This window comes from Pleurodeles waltl, chromosome 4_2, assembly GCF_031143425.1.
Source record: "Pleurodeles waltl isolate 20211129_DDA chromosome 4_2, aPleWal1.hap1.20221129, whole genome shotgun sequence".
Lineage (NCBI taxonomy): Eukaryota > Metazoa > Chordata > Amphibia > Caudata > Salamandridae > Pleurodeles > Pleurodeles waltl.
In genome coordinates, this window is record NC_090443.1 from 245,871,666 (window position 1) to 245,889,840 (window position 18,175).

Here is an 18,175-nt window from a genome sequence, read left to right on the forward strand (position 1 = left end):
CAGGACAGTGAAGCATAAACGTACCATTCTGGACCCATTCATCGAGCTGCTCTTCTTTTACATTTATATATTTTTGCCATTTATGAAATTTTGCAGGGGGAGGAATACTAATTCTTTAATTTTTGCTAAGACTAAACAACTTGTTTGTTGTACAGTTTCATTTAAAAATATCATTTGAACAGGTATCAGGCATGCTCTCAATAAAGCTTCCTTCCCCCTTATTTGCCAATTTCTAGTTCCCCACACACTTTTCAAGTCAATTGACTTCAGCCAATATTCATAGCCTTCTATAGCCAACCGGGAAACAAAGGAATCCGAATAAATTAATTTCATATCTGTCTAAAATAATATGACTCAGCATTTTTAACATTGTGCCCAGAAAAATATGCAAACTTTTCAGAATATGCTTCAGAACTCCCTTGTGGTGTAGTTGGACACTGTTCCCATTGTGTGTAATTAAAAATAGTCTTTAGGGTACTTGCTATGTGAATGAAATGGTGCCCATAATAATTATAGCAAAACATATCACCATAATTCTCTTGATAAACCTCTTCAGTTTCAAATACAGTATAATACTGAAATTCAGTCATCATAGAATCAACTGTTTTCACATCCCAGTTATATGAAACGACGCGGGTATTATTACATCATTCACTAAAAGTTTCAACATACATGGTGTTTGAATGACCACTGTTTGGCCGTATATATTAAATTTTACTTTATCCCAAACAATCCCATCAGGAAATGGTATAGTGGAAAAGTTCACAAAAGACAAGTTTCTGCAGACCTTGTGAGAAGAAAAATGGGGTTTTAGGACCTCACACACCATTTCAACTGTTGATCTTTCAGAAAGAAAATGATCATGTATTAATGGAAAGAATGTTATGACAAAACTAATCCAAGGGAGAAAAGCTAATATAGTCAAAGAGAGACACAGATAGTTCCATGGGAGAATAAAATAAGTTCTTTTAAGCCAGTTTATCAGCTTACGTGTTTTTGACAGATCAGATGTAGAAGAGGCAAACAAGTCCGAAAAGGTGTCATTGACGTCGGCAAAGTATCCAGAAGCAGTTCGTGCAAAAGATGGAGCCGTGTCTGTAGGTGAAGAACCGTTGGGGGTTTCCCGTGGTGGTTCCGAATAAACGATGCCATCCTTCTGTGGTGAAGTTGTTTCAAATCGTGCAGTTATTTCTATATTTTTTGTTGAAACAGATGTCAGTGGAACTAATGCAAGATCATTTTCTACCCTCCCCAAGATCGGAGAGGTGTCAGTGTTGCTGCTCACAACTTGTAGAGGGACTTTGTGAACCTTTGTGAGAGGGATTCGGGAACTACTGGCTGTTCCTCTTGGTCTGCGGTGCAGGATCAGCCCATGAGTGTAACTTGACATTGATAGATACAAAGCGGTTTTCTTTAGCACCAGGCAATGGTGGTAGAATGATAGTTCTGGTACCATGTACTCCAAGACTGGGACCAGTGCACGATAAGAAGGACCAAACTCATTTTTCACAGCAACCTTTTCACGTACTACATCCAGACCTTTAGGAATCCAGCCAGTAGGTGTTCCTGTTAAAAGGCAGCACTGGCAGAAGCGTTGTCGACACTGAACTTTTGTAATTCCTGTAAGACAGTGACACGTTCATTTATGTCAAAGAGTGTTTCTGCCGCCTCCACGCCAGGACCATCAAGATCTGGAACATACATTTGAGCTCCAAACAGTCATTCAAATGAAGTACGAACCTCCAGGGACCTTTTAGGCAGATTGTTAAGTGCTCTCTGGACTCCATACAAATGGTTAAGCCAACTACGTCCCATACCTAAGACTCTGGCTGTTAAGGACTGCTTTAAATCATGGTTTTGTTGATCCACGACGCTATCTCCCTAAGGATGAAATGGAGACAAGTAATGGAGTTGGATCCCTAATGAAGCCATGTCGTCCCTGAATGCCCTTGAGGAGGAAAGCTGGGCCCTGGTCCGAGTTGAAAGCCGCAACTGCATATGTACTGATAAAGAGCCGCAAATCTTTAATTAGAGTATGAGCGTCAGCGACCATTGTGGCCACACCCATAGAAATCTGGAGCAAGAGTCAACAGCGACTAAAATGTATTTGTATGCACTGTCAGGTGTTAGGGAACCACAATGGTCCAAGTACACACATTGCAATGGTTTGTTGGAAATTAAGAGGGGTGTCTGTGGTGGGCCTTTGGTGTTGGAACCCTTAATTTGGTGGCAGATGTCACAACAAAGGACATACTGCTTGGCCTGTTTGTATGTACCTGGCCAATAATAACGTGCTTGCAACAATGATATTGTAGCCGCCACACCAGCATGGCCTGTGCTACCCTCTCATGTGCTACTTTAATCATCTCCGATCTTATGTCTTTGTTGGGAATTACTCAAACCCCCACGCCTAGTATTTTTACTTCGGCATCTAGGCAGCCTCCCATTCGGTAAGAATATTTAGCAGGAAATGCTTTTGGATAAGGCTTGCCTTCAGCCATAGCTTTCATGGCAGCCCATTTGTCATTGTCCAGTTTCACTCCTGAGCGCGTTACAGCAACAACAGTAGCCGTAGCTACTGCAGATTTGGCAGCTTCATCAGCCAGTGTATTTCCAGCAACATGTATTCCAATGCGCTGGTGTCAAAGTGTATGTACAACATGGACATTTGGTAGCGTTTCCTTCAGATCCACTACTTTCCCCCCAGAAGTCTGTATTTAATGGTGTTGCCTTTAGAATCTCTGAACCCATTCTGGCGTCAGTAATGGAGGTATTCACTGAAGGACTAGACACAGTAGTACGAATCACAAACAATCAGTGTTAACTGTGCAGGATCCGTATGTTCCAGTGCTATCACCGGACCCTTCTGCTAATTGTGCAGTGCAATCCCCTAGGGTTTGCGTGAACGTATACTGGGGACAAAATGTATTATCCTCCATGTAGCCACTTACGACTGCGCAAGAAGCGGAGAATTTATGTTTTGTGCCAGTTGCAGGTTGCGCTGAGCCGTCGGTGTACACGACTCTTTGATATTGATCAATAGGCACTGTATTTGCTGGAACTGGGTATTCTAGTTCATATTGCAAAAATTTCCGAGTTTGTAATTTTTGGTAAAAAATGTAGTCTACATCAGTGGCTGTCAAAGACGTTGCCCATTGAATCCAACGTGGATGTAATGCTTTAGTGTTTGGAACGCTGGCTTTGGTAACAGCCTCAAGGGCTGGTATTGGAGAGATGACAATAATGTGTTTGCCTTGGGCTAGAGGTCTTTCTTCAATGATGGCCATCTGAACAGCAGTGAGAATTTTCTCAGAGGGAGCAAAACGTTCTGCTGCTAAATATAAATGTGATTTGTATGCAATCGGGACTGTCTCACCCTCATCAAAAGTTACATAGGTGAAGCCAATGGCACTAGCGATTACTCTGATGACCAAATGTGTTTTGTTGTCCCTTGTGTGTCAGCGTTGTGCTGCAAGCATGTCTGTTTGCAAAGCTCTGAGAATGCATGTGTGTTCAACTGTCCAAAATGTACTTGAAATGTCAGGACGTATTAAGTCATGTAAAGGTTTTTTGCATGAGGCATAAACAAGGATGTAGGTGCAGCCAAAATGTAAAAAAAACAATAAGGATTGGAGTTTTTTAATGGTATTTGGAGGTTGTAACTGTACGCATTTTTCCAAGAATTGTGGCGATAGGCTCTTTCTTTCACTCATTAGCTCATATCTCAGAAACAGGACGCTAAGGAAGGCTATTTTTGATTTTTTGAAATTGAATTTGTAACCGAACTCGGCAAATCCCACAACAATGGGGGCTACCCTTCCTAAATGTTGCAGCAATTCATCATCTGTGAGATAGTAATCATCTAGATAGGACAACGCTTGAAGTAACACGGGCCTCAAACAGTCCTGGACTATTCTTGTACCCCTGGGGTAAACTACAGATTTTTTTCTGGGAGCCTAGTGCGCTGACACTTGTTAAGTCTCTTCTTTCAGGCACTATACTTTGGCAGAAGAAACCATAGGAAATGTCCAGTGTCGTTTTTTATTTTTTACGCACTATGTTGTTCATGAGTGCTGTGCTATGTGAGTTTTGTATAGCATATGTGCGTGTATGACTGTTTAAATGTCTGTAGTCTAAGACTATTCTGTACGAATGGTCCAGTTTAGCTACTGGGAATAATGGATTATTCGTTGGTGAGACACATGGTTAGATTACACCCTGGTATTCCAGGATTTCCCTCACGGCCGATTTAGCATCATGCTTGATTGGATATTGGGGTTGTGTTTGGGGTTTATTTTTAATAGGTGTTACATGAGAGGGGGAATATTTATCCCACCCTACGTGATCGCGATATAACACAGGTGCCTGTGCCAATGCCCAATCGATGGCGTAGGATTCTGCGAGCTCCTTAGGAACAATGGGCGAGAAAGAAGGTTTAATAACATCTACCACATATGGGCAGGTACTGACAAATTCAGGTGGCCATTCCTTTGCAGCCAGTAAAATATCATATATGTTTACGACGCAATCCCAAAAGATTGCATCTATGGTGCCCTCAATGTCTCCTTCTGACTATAACGTTACTTTGTACACCCTATCAGGCTTGGAGACACGCATGTCCGCAGTTTCTACTTGTACGAAGTCATCAGTTGCTTTCAAATCCAGGTGCTCTAGAAGATTCTGGCGAACTATGGTGACCTCTGCTGCGCTGTCTAATAGCGCTAGTGCCCACTTCTTGTTCTTCAAGAGAGCCCTCTTCTTGAGTGGCATGTCAAACTGCAACTGCTGCCACCTTTTTCTTTTTTAATTGTGGTTTTTGTTGGGGAAGGTTCTCTTCTTTTTTAACAGAAACCTCTGTTGAGCATTGTGATTCCTCTCTCGGTTTCACATACTGAGGGCCATATTTATACTTTTTGACGCAAAACTGCACTAACGCAGTTTTGCGTCAAAAAAATTAGCGCCGGCTAACGCCATTCTGAATCGCCATGCGGGCGCCGTATTTATTCAATGACGTTAGCCGGCGTTAGCCGCCGGCGCTGCCTGGTGTGCGTGAAAAAAAACGACGTACAGCAGGCAGCGCCGGCGTAGGGGGATATGGAGCTTGGGCGCCAAAAAATGGGGCAAGTCAGGCTGAGGCAAATTTTTCGCCTCAACCCGATTTGCGCCATTTTTTCCGACTCCCAACCCCCATTGAAATGACTCCTGTCTTAGCAAAGACAGGAGTCATGCCCCCTTGCCCAATGGCCATGCCCAGGGGACTTCTGTCCCCTGGGCATGGTCATTGGGCATAGTGGCATGTAGGGGGGCACAAATCAGGCCCCCCTATGCCACAAAAAAAAACAAAAAAAAAACTTACCTGAACTTACCTTAATGTCCCTGGGATGGGTCCCTCCAGCCTTGGGTGTCCTCCTGGGGTGGGCAAGGGTGGCAGGGGGTGTCCCTGGGGGCTTGGGAGGGCACCTCTGGGCTCCTTCCGAGCCCACAGGTCCCTTAATGCCTGCCCTGACCAGGCGCTAAAAAACGGCGCAAAAGCGGGCGGATGTAATTTTTTTTGACCCGCCCACTCCCGTGCGTGAATTTTGCCCGGGACTGTAAATACAGCGCACATGCCTCGGAGTCAATTTTTTAGACGGGAACGCATACCTTGCATATCATTAACGCAAAGTAGGTGTCCACGCTAAAAAATTACGTAAACTCCATGGACTTTGGCGCTAGACGCGTCTAACGCCAAAGTATAAATATGGAGTTAGTTTTGCGTCGGAATTGCGTCCAAAAACATGACGCAATTTCGGCGCAAACAGAGTATAAATATGCCCCTGAGTTCTTCGCTCTAACCGCCCACCTCTCTCACTGCATTTTTCCGATGAGTTCTGAAAGGAACAAGATTGGCGTGTATCAGTATATTGGTATCTGTCAGGCATTTTTATATTATCTCTATTTCTGAGATTGTATCTATTCTGTGGGATATTCGAATGCGGAGATTCTCCCCTTTCTTTTTTAAGTCTTTGTTGTTTTTAATCCCAGCATTTCTTAGTACCTTCAGGAGTTTGCTTGGTATAATCTTCATTAGATTTACCTTGAAATTGTGGATTTGTTGGTCTGGCTCCCAGACTATCTTGACCAGTGCTAGAGTAGGTCTCTGCGATAATCTTTGGCAGCTCACGGTCTTGATCCTACGGAGTCATGCCCCGGAGCCACATACGCAGTGCTACTGCAACTGCTTCCCCTTTATTATTACTTAATATTATTGAAGATACTGTGGGAAAATGACCCCTTAGTTGCATCCACAAGTCCAGGGCTGGGACAGCCTCGTATTTGTCTTGAATTTGTTTCAACACTTCCGGTAAATTGGAAAGTGTCGGTGTACCGTGTGCAGTAGTATAGAGCATGGCAAATACCGTGCCCAATGTTTTTCAGTTATCTATAGTGGGAACCATCCCAAATGACGAAGCACATGGTTAATGTTCTATGTTTATCCTGTGGTCCTGTATGGGGAAATGCTGCTTTCAGTGCGTTTATTCATTTAGCTAACCGAAACGGAATTTCTTCTCATTTGGTGGGTACTTCACCCATGATTGAATGTACAGTCGCAGGGTTAATGCCTGGCGTTACTGCATGTGGTTGCGCTGGTGCCGCATGTGCTTGGTTTGTGTTTAATGTTTGCATTGCAAACCATACTAATCGTCCATGTATTGCTGTCAGCACAGCGTATAAGCGATGGACCTCAGCTCCCGTTAGGTTTGCTGCAGCAGGGTGAGGTGCATAAGTGACCAATAAAGGACAGGTAGGACCATCATTACTTAGAGGGCCTAACCTAATGTGTAAAATTGTATGGGGGTAGGGTGCCATCAAGCCAATTATTATTTTCTTGATAAGATAGAGGTATTTCTAAATATGCAAATGCTCTGTATTGTGCAGGTACGTTTGCAGGTGTATAGTGATGAAATGTATTTGTGTTCCCATCAACTGCTGGAAATGTGACCCAAGAATATAGAAGTTCTGTTCTATAGGCTTGGTGAGTGTCAAAAGCAAATATGACAGGATCCCCCTGGGCCGTTAGGCCATGTGCCAGTAAAAGTGCAGTAAGGGGTGGCCGCATATTGACTGCAATTGCTACCTGTTCCAGACTTGACATAATGATTGGTATATTTGTTCAGAGATAAAGACACAAAATGGGGATTATCCTTTTTGAGTTCAAGCTAGAACAATCTACAGCGTTAGTTAGGTACTCCCTACTTAACTGAGGAGGAAATCCTCAATACTACAGACGTCTCCGCAAATAGTACTGAGGATTATGTAGTAAGACAGAGATACTCAATTCAATTCATTTTATTTTATTTATGATTTGGAACTCGACTGAGGTCCACAAAAAAGAAGAAAGCAGAACATTTACATTTACATTGCAGCGGAACGAGAGAAAAAAAAGAAAAGAAAAAAGGAAAATCACATTTACCATATACATCTAGCTGCGAACCACATAAAATTTACAATATTGGTGAGCAAAAGGTCGGATATGCAATTTACACTTTACATCCAATCGAGTACCAGAAGGTAAGTTAAATGATAAGTATAGTGAAATATTGCATCAGAATCCTATGCCACCTGACTTGCCTTACAACAAGAGTTTCTTAAAATAAGTTTAAAAAACAATTACAAAAATTTAATATTTTAAAACAAAATCTTTCATTCGGAGGGTCATACAGGGCTTGGAGAAACTCAAGCACTGACAATAGAGAAAACTGAAAATAAATTGGTTCTAGCCATTTACGCCGGAATGAGGCAAGAGAAGGGCAGACAAATAATACGTGGTGTAAATCTTGAGATTCTGCCAGACAAAAGTTACACTCTTTTGCATTACTGTGCCATTTTGCCAATAGTGTATTCAAAGGGAGCAATTCCTGTCGGAGCAGCGTCCAAAAGCGCCTAACACTATGAGGGATGTTCCAAATGAAGTACGGTTGTGTTTTTTTTATTACTAGAGTGTTAACTATATTCGCAGAGAAACTTCTTTTTTTACAGCTCCCCAAGTCTTGGCGGAAGTTCAAGGCCGACGTTGCACTCTTCAGGGTCACCCTCAAGTGTAGTGGGGAGAGTTCTAGAACTTGGCTGCGATCCAGCTCCAGCCTCTCCAGGGCAGTAGAAAAATTCTTACAAAAGGCAAATTTTGGCTTGCTATTATCTAAGAGGAGCTCTTCAGTAGTGATCTTAAAGTGTTTTCCTCGCTCTTTAAAACTGAGGTGGCCAACCGTATAACCCCCGCTAATCCTTGAGCATTCGCACTTCTAAGCCCCATTTCCAGCCTCAGAACCGCCACTGAGGGTGCCGTATTAACAGATAGTAATTGTCAGAGAATTTTACCTTCTGCCTTATTTAGGAACCCCCATTTGGAGATGTCCATGAGCTCCACCCCATATAGCAGGGATGCAGGAATTTTAACTTGATAAGCAGATAGGAGGTAAGAGGAGTGCCTTTTCCCCGTAGCTGTATAAAGGGCCCCCAGACCTCTTGCCTGACATTCAGCCATTGCTTTATTAGAGGCGATGTGTGCAGCATCGCTAAGGTTCCCGCTCACTATTTTCCCTAAAAAGGGATACGATTTGACGATTTCAAGGATTTGGTCTCCACTGATAATTGGGGAAGGTCATCTTTTTTTCCCCCAAGAAACAGAGGACCTTACTTTTGTATACGTTAATCTTCAGATAATGTGAGTCGGAATATTTTGATAAGCACTGCAAGCGGTTCTGTAGGCCTTTGGGGGTTAAATCAAGGATTGAGATGTCGTCAGCGTACAACAGGCAACAAATTGGGTGCCCACCCACCAGCAGTGGAAAACCTTTGCCCTTGGGAAAAAAGGAGGGGAGATCTGAAATATAGAGGGAAAAAAGCAGGGGAGCCAATAGGCAACTCTGTTTTAACCCGTTAGATGTAAAGATCTTATGGGATAAACCTCTATCACCCCCCAAGAGGATTATACACCAGGTTTTGGAGTGGAAGGCAATTATTAACTCCAGGAGTGGTAAAGGTATCCCCAGGCTGCATGGCTTAGTCCATAAAAGATCTCTGTCTACTTTATCGAAAGCCGTGGAGATGTCTATGAAAGCGGCATAAACAACCCCACCTCTCAGTTTTACATATTTTTCAGTAATAGTTTGCAGCACCATGATGTTATCTAGAGTGCTATGTTTGCGCCTGAATACAGATTGTTCCAAGGGGATGATGTTATTCTCCTCCGCCCAAGACATTAGTCTAGAGAGTAGACATTTGGTAAAAACTTTTCCCACCGCATCAAGGAGGGCATTCTGACGATAATTGCCAGGACAGGATCGATCACCCTTTTTGAATAAGGGTACAATTATACTGCTGACCCACAAGGGAGGAATACATCTGGAATGGAAACATCTACTAAAGACCACATGTAAGATCTTAGACCAAGAGCTCCTATCCTGTTTTATAACTGATAAAGGAAGTTCATCTGGCCCCATTGCAACGGAGGGGTGCATCTCACCGATACCACAGTCAATCTCTTTTATTGACGGGGTAGGGAAAGTGAGAATACCTGGAATTTCTGGAAGCCGGAAAGGTACAACCCCATTTGAAGCGTACAGGGAGGAGATGAAATCTAACCATCGTGCTTCGGAGATTGGAACGGGGGGGGCGAATTCTAGATCCACAACCTTGACCCACTAATGCCCAGAAACGCCTAGCCTGGCCCTTTGTAGCGGCTTCCCGGAACTTAATCCAGAGCCTGCCCCCCGCTTCTTTTGCAAGGTGGATCTTCATCTGCTTGTTTCTCCTTTTTAATAGAGCAACCCTGATTTTCCTTTCCTCAGAGAAAACTAAAAATGGGGCCCTGACCATGTTATTTATTTCTCTGTTTAGGTCAAGCAATGCACGGGGAATAGCTTTCTGGGCTACTTTATGCCCACCAGACAAGTTGTTAGCCACCAATTGCATCAGGAGATCAGAGAAGTATTGCCACTCCATTCCCTCCCAACTAGTCAGGTTAGCAACTACAGGTGCTAAAATCTCAGTGACACCAGCTATCCTCTTAAAATTCCATTGGATCCTCCCAGTCTTATTAGAAAAACTCTGGGTAAACCCACCAGATTTCCATGAGTCTAGTGACAATATGGAGGTTTCTAGAGTGATAGAAAGCAGGCTATGATCGCTATGGGGGGGGACATAATATCTTAAGATCTTCCAATAGACAATAAGGGGAATAACCAAGTACTGAGTAGTCTAGAATGGCCCTTACCCACAAAGAAGTATGTGTGAAGGAGGCAGGGGTGTCCGAAGTGGACCTACCATTAGCGATAATACAGTCGTTTTTTTTTAAGAAGGCTGAGGAGAAGTTTACCTCTTTTGTTTGTTTTAATTAGAGGGGGATGACACAATCTGGGATACGCAGCGCTGTTTCTCTCTCTACATCGCACACTTGACATAAGGCGAAAATGGAAACTTTTTAATTTAAATCTCCCATTAGTGCTATCAGTGGAGGGAACTCAGTATCTAAGGAGTCCTCAATAAAGGCAAATACCCTTTCTAACAGAAAGTGATATACGGCCTCTGGGGGCACATGAGCATTAATTAGAAGCAGTGAAGTAGGACCTAGTGTGATATTATGCAGATGAATAGTAAGTGCCATAAAGAGGCTGCTGAGATCTTTATAGCAGGAATAATCCCAATTGAGAGAGTTGGACAGTAGACAAGCTACCCCCCCCCTTAGCATGACCTCTTCAAGACGAAGAGGCCTTACAATCGCTACAGAATAGTTGTCCCACAATAGATATGTGACTGCCCAAGTCTCCTGGAGACAAATTAAATCTGGTTTAAGTGTACTGAGGTAAGATAGTTTTTCCCTGCTAAATTTTACCCGGCAGAATTCCAGGAAATAATTTTTAAACCTCTATTAGGAAGAAGGTTGGAGTGCACAAGGGCTCCCGAGAGCCAACACCAATCATCCAGGACGTAGGTGGCTAGAAGATTCGGAGCGTTTCGTGTCTCCCGCAATAGCACCTGTCTATCCTTCCCTATTAAGGATACTTTGAGGGTCTGTAGATCTAATCTAGATCTGCATAAGGGAAAATCAGTGCCTTTGAAGTGGACCGGGGTTTGGGGTCTCACAGGGTTCTTAGTCACGATCTTTTCCCTTCCGAAAGCAGGATAGGGTAAGAGTGGAATTACATCAATCCCCCGACACTGCAGAAAGTCAGCGTGAGAGAGGACCAGGTTTGCCACGTACAAGGAGCGAAAGGCGACCCTAGCCCTGAGACCACCACTAACCACCCGTAGGGAAACAAGGTCAATATCGTAGCTGGTGATGCGTTTCACAAAGGTGGATTCAGAAAAGCATCTTAACAAGGTGGACCTATTTAGAATTAAATCAGCATCGAAAATGGGAAAAAAGTCAACAATCTGAGAGTCCGTGTTATAGCTTGTAGAGGGAGCTCCTTCCCTAGGCAACGAGATAGAGTGTTCAATAGGGATGGTCTCCCATCTGGAGGGCAAAAATGGGGAAACAGTTGGGTTCAAAGCTTGAATGGAAGAGAAGTCAGTTGAATGCATGCTTACAGGACCCCTTTTAGTGGAATTGGGCCTACGTGGAGGGGGCGGACGAGGCTGCATCACGTGTGGCTCTTTATGGGTTCGGGGGGAGGTTGTACCATCAATTATCACTTTGGGGAACAGTACTTTCCTTCTCTTTTTCCTGCTAATCCATCGATTTAGTTTCTTTGATCTCTTAGGTTTTTTCCCACCTTTGGCGATGGTTCCCCTCTCAGGGACTTCTACCGGGGATAGCAAGTGGGGGGGGGATTGTTGACCCATTTTTTTTCGTTGACTGCTCTTTCGAAGATGGGGAACTCCTTCGCAGGGGGCTGATGGCAATGTGCCAGGTGATTACCTTTCAGTGTGGGAGAGTCAAAGATAAATCGAATGAAGTCCACAGGGCTAACCGGTAGTGGCTTTCCATCACTAGGACGAATGCCTTGAAAACTCCCCGCTTGGGTGACTGAATCCATGAACGTGCGCATTTTTTGTGGCGCCATGGGGGAGCCCGGGAAGCCCTCTGGTCGACAAGAGACTGTCTAGGAGCAACGTTAGGCTGAGTCGGGTCGAGAGATACAGCCTCCTTTTGGTCTTTAGTCATCTCCGCTAAAATTGCTGTTACAGAGTCAAGGATACAGTCTGAGCCCCCTACGAATTTCTCTAAGAGCTTTAGAATAGAAGTGAGGAGATTTTCCAAACTGAACAAAGAAGCTGAGAGCCTGACCTCTGATTCCAGAGGAGGAGTGGGCTGAATTCCACTGATTTCTAGGGCCGGCGACACAGACAAATAAGATTGAATGTATAATGAGTCTTGTAATGATGGAGTTCTATTAAACAGCTTCAGACCAGTAGGGGTCGGAAGGCCCTTGGACCCGGAGATTGCAGGTGGACTCAAGGGTTCTTTTACCTGGGGGCTGTATCTCTGAAATAAAACTGGATCCAGGACCGGCAGAGTGAAGTCACAGGGTCCGATAGCAATAGACGCTGAAGAAGTGATGGCAGCGCTTTCCTGAGAGTTTTTCGGCACCTGGTCAGCTTGGGAAGGGGAGCTGACTGACCAGGCAGAAGAAAGAGAGGGAACGTACAGCGACCCCGACTGGCTCCAAGCAGGCCGGACAGACCCGGTAGGCTCGGCAAGGGGGGCAATAGGCCCTGCTCAAAGACCTCAGCTCCTCTTCTCTGGCTTGCTTCTGCCTTAGATGGCTCACTTGAGAGCCCCCCTGAGGACTCCCTAGGAGGACCTCCAAGGGACTCTGAATCCGGGGATGCGATGGAAATAGCTTCACCTTTAGATTCCTACGATGAGGGGTTCACTTTCCCCAAAAGGAGAGAAGATGCTTCTGCGGTTGTCCCTTCAGCAAGAGAGCCGAGTTGGTTTTGTTCCGTATGGGGTTAGATTTGGTTTTTAAACAAGATCTTCCTGGGAGAAGGCGACCTGAACGGAGCTTCTTCAAGGTCATAGCGAAGAGTACCCATGGTCGGGACGCAAGGAGGCTAATGCAGCTGACTTACGATTGAACGTGGCACGAAAGGGCAGACTCAGTCTTTACGGATTTCACCCACTTTTTCTCCAGCTGACCCAGACAAGGTCAGCTTAATGGGCATCCAGCACCGACCAGCAATAGCCTCCAGCTGCCCGTTGTTCCTCGATACACTGCGTTCCTTGGCTCACCACTGCCTATTCCGCGTCAGCGAGGGACAGTCTGCGAAAAGTGAAGAGCAATGCCCGCTGGGCTCCAGCCAAGCCCCCCTCGAATAACATTGGCAAAAGCGGGAGCGGCTGGAGGAGAGACTGTATCTTGGAAGCTAAAGCTACTTATGCAGAAGCAGAGAGGCTGGATTCTCCCTCGCCCCCTCGCAAGCCTCACCCGGACACGCCGCTTCAACAGGGGTCCGCGAGAGATGCTGCGGGAAAGGTAGCTCCTCAGAGTGGCCCAGGCGGGAGGGGTGTGCTGCTAACTGCTACGGTGAAGAGGCTCCCAGGTCCCCAGGCCCACGCAGTGCATACCCGAGGCGCTAACCCGACAGAGCCTCAATCCGCCTCCCAGTGATGCGGGCATACACAGGCGTGCTGCGTGGGGATTCTGGAGCCTGATAAAACAGAAAGATGAGTCCTCCTTCAGGAGCCACAGAGGTGCAGGTCTCGCCCTCGCCCCCCGCAAGCCGCACCCGGTCGGGCCGCTTCCGCGGGGGTCCACGAGCAGGCAAGCAGACGAGAAGAGGCGAGTAGAGGCACGGGAGAAAAAGCTCAACTGTACTGATGCGCGGGATGCGCTAGTAGCAGCGACTTGGGGACGGATAACTTTTCAGCAGGAACAACAGACGTCAGGCGATGTGATGCAATATGCTGTGCCGGATGGCGGGCGCTTCCCAGCCCTTCCAGCGGCTCGCGTCCCTGCTCGCGCTCCTCACGCTCCTCTCCACTCTCGGCTCTCGCCTGCTTGGCCATGAGCCACCCGGCGCTGCTGACATCCAACGTCCCAGCAGAGCAGAACTTCTGCAGTTATAATTCCGCAATTACCATCCAAGACAGAGCTGTAGTCTGAGATACTCAGGAGGACCAGAAAATTAGAGCCTGACCAAATATTGGGCATCATGTCACGTAGGCTCTCATTATTGGAATGAGACTACTGGATTTGAGGGGCAGAATCACCTGCGGTGTGGGAGACTGAGTCTTGACCCACTACAGGTGACACCTGTCATCCCAATCCGGGGTTTGCTCCGGCTAACTAGCAGTTTCTCATCTCTACCCAAGAGAAGGGATGATTGGGCAGCCGAGCGCCTGACACAATTGACTCCTCAGGGAAATCGTGGTCACTCAGATCTCATCCGTTTCTCTCAATTACATTAGTCTCACATATATATAGGAGAAGCAGATACAGTATATATTTCAATAAGGTTTTACTGAAGCAACTGCATTTTAGTAAATAAAGCATGTACTCAAAAGACCAGGAAGATATAGCTTGGCAGGATTAAAATTGTGAGTAGGAGAGTAAAGCATAGAAATAACGCTATAGCATTGGCCCTAGAATCAATGCACTAATTACTACCTAGGCTATTAGAGCACAGCATGTTCAGCTTTAGTACTGCCCTTCAGGTTCCCCTGGGAAGACATCATCCCCCATACCTGAGCAAAGGCCTGAAGTCTACATAAGCAGCTGTAGCGAAGCGTTCAGCAATCAGCATACAGTTGTGGTCATCTGGCTGGAATCTCCCTCTAACGTGTATGGGACAGGGAAGTGTTTTTATAATAAAACAGTTGATGTTCTGAGAAAATGGCCCTATGTAAGGATGTGCATGTTTCTATGAATACCAGAGACAAAGCGCTACCACATTTTAATGGCAACCTACCTTACTGCAGCCTTGAGAGAAGCACAGAGTGAAATAAATGTCTTGTTTAAGAACACAGTCCTGGCCTAGAAAAAGAAAAGATAGATACAAATAAATAAAACAAGAGCGCAAATGTGGCTATTGTTAAAATAATAAACTAAGCTGAATAAATTATATCTTGGTCAAAGTGCACAGCGGCAGGCCTAGTGTGCTAAAATAATGTGCATGGAGATAAAACTAAAATGGCTACACAACACAACAAAGTATAAGAACTTTCATCACATATTTGGAACATTTGAAAACAAATGGCAATCTTATCTAGACTCCAGCTTCCTTTCATGGGCAAAAAACACTTCTTTATGTTTCAGGCTCTTCTTATTCATCCCACTTCTGCTTTTTCATTGATCAAGACGGGGCAAAAATAAACAATGTCGCTTTTGCAGCTCATCCTCTGGAACTTTAGACTGTATCCTATGTCTTTCTTTAAAACAGGACTCACAAGCAGGTATTTGAAACCTCTCTTTTGAGACACAGGCACAAGAGCACTCAAAGATGTAGTAATGTACTGTTTTGCTGGGAGTTCTAACCACTAAATTGGGAGTACAACCAAATGTCTTTCATTGGTGGGGTTGAGTATAAAGACTCAGCAGTAATAATTTACCCAGATCCTCTTATATGTTTAAGTTTTACTAATTATTTCTTTATTGAAGACTGATTATGACTACATTTCATTATTAATAATTATTTGTTTCCTTTCACTTTTTATTTTATTTTATTATATTGATTTTTAATTTACATTATACAATAAACATTTACTCAATTATTATAGCAAATGTGATGCAGAGACTATCTGCTAACATTACTGGCAAACTAAGGGTGATGAAGAAAAATTTTAAAGCGAGGAAGGCAGAAAATAAGCTGGAAGTGTCAGAGAATTAATGTGTCAGGATCAAACATAAATGATATGAAGTGAATGCTGGTAGTTACCATAAACCTTTGTGTGTTGTCATGTCCTTGGAAGGTGCTTTGTCAATGGAGAGTGGCGAAAGGTAAATGCAGCATTTTGTTCCTTAAGTCAGAGATCTGGTGACCTCTACTAGCACAAATGGAAATGATATGTCTATTGGTGTGAATTGGTAAATGTTGACAATGTTTGCTGTGACCCACAGAATCCTATGGTCATGTCATTTGCTCAAATAAAAATATAATGGTGCTAGAAATAAGTGCAGGGTGAGTTATAATATATGGTGATATAATTTCTGTAATATGGGGCTTCCTGTTAGGTTTAAGGATTGTGTAATGGATTCACTTTTATTTATGAATGGGAAAAGATGTAATGTCATCTATGCAGTTGCATTAAAGGATATGTTGTGCTAAAATTGCTTTGCGCTGGCTGCTGGTTGTTCCTTCCTTATTTTCCTCCTTACCTCATTTCTCCTGTCCTTGAACTGCCAGCATTTGGTGTTTAGAGTGTTGGCCATGTTTTTTTTTTAGAATGTTGTTGTAACTAGCCTGCATACTTGTTGTAGAACTCTGTTATCGAGTATACAGCTTACTAAACTCACCTCTGTGGTTGCCTTATCACTACACTGGCTGGTCACACTTTTGGTCAGAAGAACTTGTCTGGTCCATGAATGGAGATAAATGATCATCAGCGAATAGCATGACAAAAAGTCAATGATGTTTGGCTAAGGGCTTGATTTAGATCTCGGTGGATGGGTTATTTGTTGCAATGGTGACAGATATCCCATGCACCGAAATCTAAATACTATAGGAAACAATGGTATTTAGATTTCAGCAGATGGGATATCCATCACTGTTGCGACGGAGTATCCCCTCTCCCAAGATTTCAATCAGGCCCTAAGTCTTAAGCAGCCTTCAAAGTATTGGCTTAAAAGTCAGGGTACTATTTTAAAAAGAAGCCATCCAGTATGAATTTTGAAATTTGGGACTATAATGTCTTATGAGAAAACCTACATTTTATGGTTGTGCTCTATCAAACCTTTCACTGTCAAAAGCCATTGGATAATATAAGAACAAGCTTTGAGTTAGATAGATGAATTTCATCAAGGAAGCAGTAGCCGTGACATCATGCCTTCTAGGAAGCCGTTTGTGTGTGCATCAAAGAGCAGGAAACAGCAGTACAGCAGGGTCCAAAACAGTACACTCAACTTGAACCTCATCTCACAAGGGTGACATTGTCAGTCCTGATTTTCAAACACTGGCACTAGGTATCCCGGCATTTGTGGACCAGGATAACAGTAAAACTAAGCTCCCAGTTTGTTGGTTAACTATTAATCCAAGGCTGGTTGGAAGTTATTTCCCAGAGCTCTCAATTTTTCAAGGTCCATATTAGTTGCTTATCTTGTACATATTTTTGCTTGGTATTCTGGACTACTGTTCTAATTTAATAAAGCAATAAACAGGACAAAATAGAAATCTCAAAGGGATGAGATGCCTGTGCCTGGATTTGTGAAAATTGACAGCTCTGTTTTTATAGGAGCGCCTTTGCATGCAGGGGTTGCTGGTCCACAAATGAAGTGGATGAAGCCTTTCATGCCTTAAGTACCAGGGCCTTAACTACTATGGTTCTGAGAAGTGAGTTGCAAGTATACCCTTTCAGCACATGACGTTAAGGGTAGTATGGCTGACAGTTCAAGGATTCACAAGGAGATAGTGTGGATGTACAGTCAAAGAACTCAATCATATAACAGAACTCTCTGCCTGTCCAGGTTTAGGAAAATTAGTACTTCACTGCATCAACTGCATAATACAACAATAATATACTAAAAAGGGAAGGCATGGTTCTAGCATGATGTGACACGTTAGACAATCAATATATATCTATTAAGGAAAATGATAAATGCAGGCTCACATTGGGAAGTGTGAACCTGATACCGTGGCCATGTCCCACTGGTCAGTCTTTAAATATTATCAGGTCTCTTGTCAGTTAGACATGATTCCAACAGTCTCACTTGAAAAACAAAAGTCCCAAGTTTCACTAGTGTAAGTTTAGGTTAGATTTTACTTTCTGTAGTACATGGGTTGTGGGAGTGGCCTCATTATTTTGTTGATGACAATTGAGCTACTGATGTCACAGGTGTTCAGCAAGGCAGCTGCAATCTTGGTAGTGCAATTCAGGCCCATTCAGAAAGCACTCAACTGAAAGGTCAAGAGAGCACATCAGCAGGCCACGGACTTTGCTGGGTGCCAAGGTGGGTCAAAGGTCTCAGTTAGTGCCACTAAGAATCTCAGTTCTCAGTCACAGTACAAAGAAAATCACAGGAGATTCTCACGT